General features: G+C 56.7%; 2 non-coding genes and 1 pseudogene across 2 annotated transcripts; all 3 read right to left on the bottom strand.

The window, feature by feature from the left end:
* LOC124773101 overlaps positions 1-1,791 on the bottom strand; it is a 4,963-nt pseudogene extending 3,172 nt beyond the window's left edge.
* A 188-nt stretch (positions 1,792-1,979) lies between these two features.
* On the bottom strand, positions 1,980-2,134 carry LOC124772877. The gene has a single exon (XR_007014333.1). It is a non-coding gene; the product is annotated as a 5.8S ribosomal RNA (ribosomal RNA).
* Positions 2,135-2,485: 351 nt separating this feature from the next.
* Positions 2,486-4,394, bottom strand: LOC124772945. The gene has a single exon (XR_007014396.1). It is a non-coding gene; the product is annotated as a small subunit ribosomal RNA (ribosomal RNA).
* Positions 4,395-7,500: the final 3,106 nt, after the last annotated feature.

Genomic DNA, 7,500 nt, shown 5'->3' with positions numbered 1-7,500 from the left:
CGGCTCCAGGCAGGCTCACGCCCAGACCCTTCTGCGCCCACCGCCGCGACCCTCCTACTCGTCAGGGCTTCGCGGCCGGCCGCAAGGACCGGCCATGACTGCCAGACTGACGGCCGAGTATAGGCACGACGCTTCAGCGCCATCCATTTTCAGGGCTAGTTGCTTCGGCAGGTGAGTTGTTACACACTCCTTAGCGGATTCCGACTTCCATGGCCACCGTCCTGCTGTCTTAAGCAACCAACGCCTTTCATGGTTTCCCATGAGCGTCGATTCGGGCGCCTTAACTCGGCGTTTGGTTCATCCCACAGCGCCAGTTCTGCTTACCAAAAGTGGCCCACTTGGCACTCCGATCCGAGTCGTTTGCTCGCGGCTTCAGCATATCAAGCAAGCCGGAGATCTCACCCATTTAAAGTTTGAGAATAGGTTGAGGTCGTTTCGGCCCCAAGGCCTCTAATCATTCGCTTTACCGGATGAGACTCGTACGAGCACCAGCTATCCTGAGGGAAACTTCGGAGGGAACCAGCTACTAGATGGTTCGATTAGTCTTTCGCCCCTATACCCAGCTCCGACGATCGATTTGCACGTCAGAATCGCTACGGACCTCCATCAGGGTTTCCCCTGACTTCGTCCTGGCCAGGCATAGTTCACCATCTTTCGGGTCCCAACGTGTACGCTCTAGGTGCGCCTCACCTCGCAATGAGGACGAGACGCCCCGGGAGTGCGGAGGCCGCCGCCCCGTGAAGGGCGGGGAAGCCCCATCCTCCCTCGGCCCGCGCAAGGCGAGACCTTCACTTTCATTACGCCTTTAGGTTTCGTACAGCCCAATGACTCGCGCACATGTTAGACTCCTTGGTCCGTGTTTCAAGACGGGTCGTGAAATTGTCCAAAGCTGAAGCGCCGCTGACGGGAGCGATTATTCCGCCCGAGAGCATCCCGAGCCAACAGCGGCGCGGGTCCGGGGCCGGGCCAGGTAGGTCCGTCATCCGGGAAGAACCGCGCGCGCTTGCCGGGAGCCCGAGCGCCCAAAGGGGCGAATCGACTCCTCCAGATATACCGCCGGGCAGCCAGCCAGGACACCGGGGCTCTGCCCAACAGACGCGAACCGAGGCCCGCGGAAGGACAGGCTGCGCACCCGGGCCGTAGGCCGGCACCCAGCGGGTCGCGACGTCCTACTAGGGGAGAAGTGCGGCCCACCGCACACCGGAACGGCCCCACCCCGCGGCGAGTGGAAAGGCAACCGGACACGACCCCGCCGCGGATTGCTCCGCGCGGGCGGCCGGCCCCATCTGCCGAGGGCGGAGGCCAGTGGCCGGATGGGCGTGAATCTCACCCGTTCGACCTTTCGGACTTCTCACGTTTACCCCAGAACGGTTTCACGTACTTTTGAACTCTCTCTTCAAAGTTCTTTTCAACTTTCCCTCACGGTACTTGTTCGCTATCGGTCTCGTGGTCATATTTAGTCTCAGATGGAGTTTACCACCCACTTGGAGCTGCACTCTCAAGCAACCCGACTCGAAGGAGAGGTCCCGCCGACGCTCGCACCGGCCGCTACGGGCCTGGCACCCTCTACGGGCCGTGGCCTCATTCAAGTTGGACTTGGGCTCGGCGCGAGGCGTCGGGGTAGTGGACCCTCCCAAACACCACATGCCACGACAGGCGGCAGCCTGCGGGGTTCGGTGCTGGACTCTTCCCTGTTCGCTCGCCGCTACTGGGGGAATCCTTGTTAGTTTCTTTTCCTCCGCTTAGTAATATGCTTAAATTCAGCGGGTAGTCTCGCCTGCTCTGAGGTCGTTGTACGAGGTGTCGCACGCCACACCGCCAGCCGGCTGTGCACGCTACCGAGAAAGTACCGGTATGCGAACCGCCAGGCGACGGGCGCGCATCGCACGTTTGAGGAGACGCGGCCGGCCCCACAGGCGGCCGCGACACTCCCAGGTCTGCGAAGCGGGGCAAACGCCGCGCGCTTCAGTATACGTAGCCGACCCTCAGCCAGACGTGGCCCGGGAACGGAATCCATGGACCGCAATGTGCGTTCGAAACGTCGATGTTCATGTGTCCTGCAGTTCACATGTCGACGCGCAATTTGCTGCGTTCTTCATCGACCCACGAGCCGAGTGATCCACCGTCCTGGGTGATCTTTTCTCAGTTTCCGCCGCCTCTTTCGAGACGGTCGCATAGGCGGGAGTGAGGCGTGTGGCGGCCCCTGTTCCAGCGTTCTGTGTCCAACGGCCTCACGGCCGACGGGCGTCGTACGGCTCCACACCGGAGCGGACAGGCACTCGGGCGAAAGTCATTCAAAACCGGCGCCAGGCGCCAGGTGCCGCACGCCAGCCGCTCCAGCGCTTCAGCGCTCGTACCACACAACATTGCCGCTAGTTTTGAGAGGCACGCGTGGTTCCGCACGCGGCGCACGGCTACTGCGAGCCGTACAGGTAGCGTGTTGCGCGACACGACACGCACATCGAAAGACATGCAGTCTAGTCGGTAATGATCCTTCCGCAGGTTCACCTACGGAAACCTTGTTACGACTTTTACTTCCTCTAAATGATCAAGTTTGGTCATCTTAACGGTAGCATCGGCAACGACAGAGTCAATGCCGCGTACCAGTCCGAAGACCTCACTAAATCATTCAATCGGTAGTAGCGACGGGCGGTGTGTACAAAGGGCAGGGACGTAATCAACGCGAGCTTATGACTCGCGCTTACTGGGAATTCCTCGTTCATGGGGAACAATTGCAAGCCCCAATCCCTAGCACGAAGGAGGTTCAGCGGGTTACCCCGACCTTTCGGCCTAGGAAGACACGCTGATTCCTTCAGTGTAGCGCGCGTGCGGCCCAGAACATCTAAGGGCATCACAGACCTGTTATTGCTCAATCTCGTGCGGCTAGAAGCCGCCTGTCCCTCTAAGAAGAAAAGTAATCGCTGACAGCACGAAGGATGTCACGCGACTAGTTAGCAGGCTAGAGTCTCGTTCGTTATCGGAATTAACCAGACAAATCGCTCCACCAACTAAGAACGGCCATGCACCACCACCCACCGAATCAAGAAAGAGCTATCAATCTGTCAATCCTTCCGGTGTCCGGGCCTGGTGAGGTTTCCCGTGTTGAGTCAAATTAAGCCGCAGGCTCCACTCCTGGTGGTGCCCTTCCGTCAATTCCTTTAAGTTTCAGCTTTGCAACCATACTTCCCCCGGAACCCAAAAGCTTTGGTTTCCCGGAGGCTGCCCGCCGAGTCATCGGAGGAACTGCGGCGGATCGCTGGCTGGCATCGTTTATGGTTAGAACTAGGGCGGTATCTGATCGCCTTCGAACCTCTAACTTTCGTTCTTGATTAATGAAAACATACTTGGCAAATGCTTTCGCTTCTGTTCGTCTTGCGACGATCCAAGAATTTCACCTCTAACGTCGCAATACGAATGCCCCCGCCTGTCCCTATTAATCATTACCTCGGGTTCCGAAAACCAACAAAATAGAACCGAGGTCCTATTCCATTATTCCATGCACACAGTATTCAGGCGGGCTTGCCTGCTTTAAGCACTCTAATTTGTTCAAAGTAAACGTGCCGGCCCACCGAGACACTCAATAAAGAGCACCCTGGTAGGATTTCAACGGGGTCCGCCTCGGGACGCACGAGCACGCACGGGGCGGTCGCACGCCTTCAGCTCGCCCCACCGGCAGGACGTCCCACGATACATGCCAGTTAAACACCGACGGGCGGTGAACCAACAGCGTGGGACACAAATCCAACTACGAGCTTTTTAACCGCAACAACTTTAATATACGCTATTGGAGCTGGAATTACCGCGGCTGCTGGCACCAGACTTGCCCTCCAATAGATACTCGTTAAAGGATTTAAAGTGTACTCATTCCGATTACGGGGCCTCGGATGAGTCCCGTATCGTTATTTTTCGTCACTACCTCCCCGTGCCGGGAGTGGGTAATTTGCGCGCCTGCTGCCTTCCTTGGATGTGGTAGCCGTTTCTCAGGCTCCCTCTCCGGAATCGAACCCTGATTCCCCGTTACCCGTTACAACCATGGTAGGCGCAGAACCTACCATCGACAGTTGATAAGGCAGACATTTGAAAGATGCGTCGCCGGTACGAGGACCGTGCGATCAGCCCAAAGTTATTCAGAGTCACCAAGGCAAACGGACCGGACGAGCCGACCGATTGGTTTTGATCTAATAAAAGCGTCCCTTCCATCTCTGGTCGGGACTCTGTTTGCATGTATTAGCTCTAGAATTACCACAGTTATCCAAGTAACGTGGGTACGATCTAAGGAACCATAACTGATTTAATGAGCCATTCGCGGTTTCACCTTAATGCGGCTTGTACTGAGACATGCATGGCTTAATCTTTGAGACAAGCATATGACTACTGGCAGGATCAACCAGGGAGCTGCGTCAACTAGAGCTGAGCAGCCGGCCGCCCGGGAGTGTGTCCCGGGGGCCCGCGCGAACACGCAAGCGTCCGCTCAATCATTCTGCAAACAGGAGGAGGCTGAGCTCCCCTGCACAATACACCTCGAAACCCTCTCAGGTCCCGGCGGCGCGCAGCGCCGTCCCAAGTACTTGGTCGGGTTCGAGAGAGGCGCAATCGCCCGGAGTTAGGCGAGTAGACGCTTTCGGTGCGACCACCCGTGCTCCCAACTGAGCTTGCCGCTGCCGACAGAGGCCCGGGAGCGTGCTGTCGTGGCATTGCCGGCGGGAGACAACACGCGCCACCTACGGTGACCGGCAGCTCCAACGCCAGCGCCACAGAAGGACAAAAGCCCCACTTGGGTGCCGAAGCGAACTCTCCCAGCACAGCGCACGCGCCAACACATCCGCACAGCTGCGATACAAACCACCAGCGAGAACCGCTGGGGCGACCGAGCAGCAGACGGCGTCGCGGCGCCGAGCGCCGGGCGGCGGCGCATCCTCAACGCACACAGTCCTCAATCGGACCAGCACACTGAAGATGTCCACCGCGCTTCGCACCGGGCCCGCGAGGACCTACTTTGGCCGCACGGCGCCGCGCGCAGGGTGCGCCGGCGCGCAGCTGCGACGCCTGCCGCGTCCGTCGGCCGGCGCGCCTGCCACTGGCCGCCCCCACCAGCCGGCTGTAGCGCGTGCGCCCACGCACCGCGCGGCCAGCACGCCGGGAGGCGCCCCCTCACCGGCCGGGGACGGTCCCACCCAGCCACCGCCGCGTATCGCTTCACACCCAGATGCCGTTCAGTTTCGTCGGCATGGTGGGTATCGCTGGAACAACCGGTTAGTACCTCAACCTATCGTCGCCATCACCGATTCACCCCTAGCGAGAACAACCGCACCACAACAGGTTACCATTTCTTCATTTGCGTAACTTCACCAGAAAACGCAGGCGTCCATCGCCATTTGCAACTTCAACGATTATTGCATGCCTGTGTCAGGTGTCACGCCACACTACGTCTGCCCACATACACGCAACAAAATGTGCACGCCTAGACAATACGTGGAAGGTGGCCCCCGTACGTATGCGATGTCCATTGCTCGAACGACTGTCAACCGGCCTCTGTAGCATGTCGCAGATATGGAACGCGGTGCACCATGCCATCACGGTGTGTGAGGAGAGACGACTAGGTCCGAATACATCAACAGACAGCTCATGCTGATCGCCATCCACGGCGTCCGTTCCTCCCACACGTCTCTATGGCGTACCACACTGCAATCCAGCTCTCATAGGGAGACGACACGTAGCTGCGTGCACAATATTTGCACTGTATGGTCCGCCGTTTTTGGGCGCAGTCGTTGTACGGTCACACATGTGCCACGATGTATCATTCAGTACATAAGGACGAATGTGCAGTACAGATTGTGGTTCACGCGTACGACATCAGCGGACAGTTGACACAGGCCGCACCACAACGTAGCCTGCGTACGTCGCATGCGAAGGGCATTGAACATGCAAACTTGTCACCAACCAGCTTGCGAAGGCAGGGGGCAAGGTGGGGACGTGGGGACGTGGGGAGGGGTGGGGGGGGGGGCGGCATGTACGTCCTGCTGCCATCCACATTACAGTGTACAGCAGGAGCATGTGGAAAGTCAGCAAGACTTGCAAGGTGTTTAACATGAAGCGATACACAGGGGAGCGGGCAGTGCGAGTAGCGAACTATATTGCGAGGGTTGCGGGTGGGCAACACTACACTAATTGAACGAGTCGTATAACAATTACAGAGCAGGTTTAGGCGACAACGTGGGTTACGTTAGCGGACAACGTGGGTTAGGTTAGGGGACAACATGGGTTAGGTTAGGGGACAACATGGGTTAGGTTAGGGGACAACATGGGTTAGGTTAAGGCACAACATGGGTTAGGTTAGGGGACAACATGGGTTAGGTTAGGGGACAACATGGGTTAGGTTAGGGGACAACATGGGTTAGGTTAGGGGACAACATGGGTTAGGTTAGGGGACAACATGGGTTAGGTTAGGGGACAACATGGGTTAGGTTAGGGGACAACATGGGTTAGGTTAGGGGACAACATGGGTTAGGTTAGGGGACAACATGGGTTAGGTTAGGGGACAACATGGGTTAGGTTAGGGGACAACATGGGTTAGGTTAGGGGACAACATGGGTTAGGTTAGGGTACAACATGGGTTAGGTTAAGGTACAACATGGGTTAGGTTAAGGTACAACATGGGTTAGGTTAAGGTACAACATGGGTTAGGTTAAGGCACAACATGGGTTAGGTTAAGGCACAACATGGGTTAGGTTAAGGCACAACATGGGTTAGGTTAAGGCACAACATGGGTTAGGTTAGGGCACAACATGGGTTAGGTTAAGGCACAACATGGGTTAGGTTAAGGCACAACATGGGTTAGGTTAAGGCACAACATGGGTTAGGTTAAGGCACAACATGGGTTAGGTTAAGGCACAACATGGGTTAGGTTAAGGCACAACATGGGTTAGGTTAAGGCACAACATGGGTTAGGTTAAGGCACAACATAGGTTAGGTTAAGGTACAACATAGGTTAGGTTAGGTTACACGTTGTTGTAAGGAAAGGTGTAGGGGGGGGGGGGGCGGGGGCGGCACGTTCGTTGATAGTGATTATAGTAAGTGAATGCTTGTGACATGATGAGATTTGTCACGTCAGGATACACCTTTGGCTTATTAGAGGCGGCGCTCCAATTCTATGCTTGTGTCAGACCTGTGTCTTTGACTCAGGTCATTGTTTGTGGGCTGTGACAGGAGGTACTATTGTGATGTTGGGTGCACCGTTGTATAGGACATGTGTGGGTATTGGTGCCTTATCTGCGCAATGGTGGATGTCGAAAGGGGGGGATATTCTATTTTCCGCATGGACCTCCTGGTCTGGTTGTGATAGTGTGGATTGTGTAATGTGGCGGAGAGGATGCACTGGATGTTGTTCCATGCTGGTGCTTACATATTGTATGTGCGCCCGTTAGAAGCAGAGAGTGGTGCGTGATGAGAGTGTCTGGCTGACGTGTGGTTCCCATTGTGGGCACACTCTTTCAGCATGTA

The sequence above is a fragment of the Schistocerca piceifrons genome, unplaced genomic scaffold, assembly GCF_021461385.2.
Source record: "Schistocerca piceifrons isolate TAMUIC-IGC-003096 unplaced genomic scaffold, iqSchPice1.1 HiC_scaffold_943, whole genome shotgun sequence".
Lineage (NCBI taxonomy): Eukaryota > Metazoa > Arthropoda > Insecta > Orthoptera > Acrididae > Schistocerca > Schistocerca piceifrons.
The sequence above is the reverse complement of the archived record's forward strand: the minus strand, read 5'-3'. Positions and strand labels throughout refer to the sequence as shown.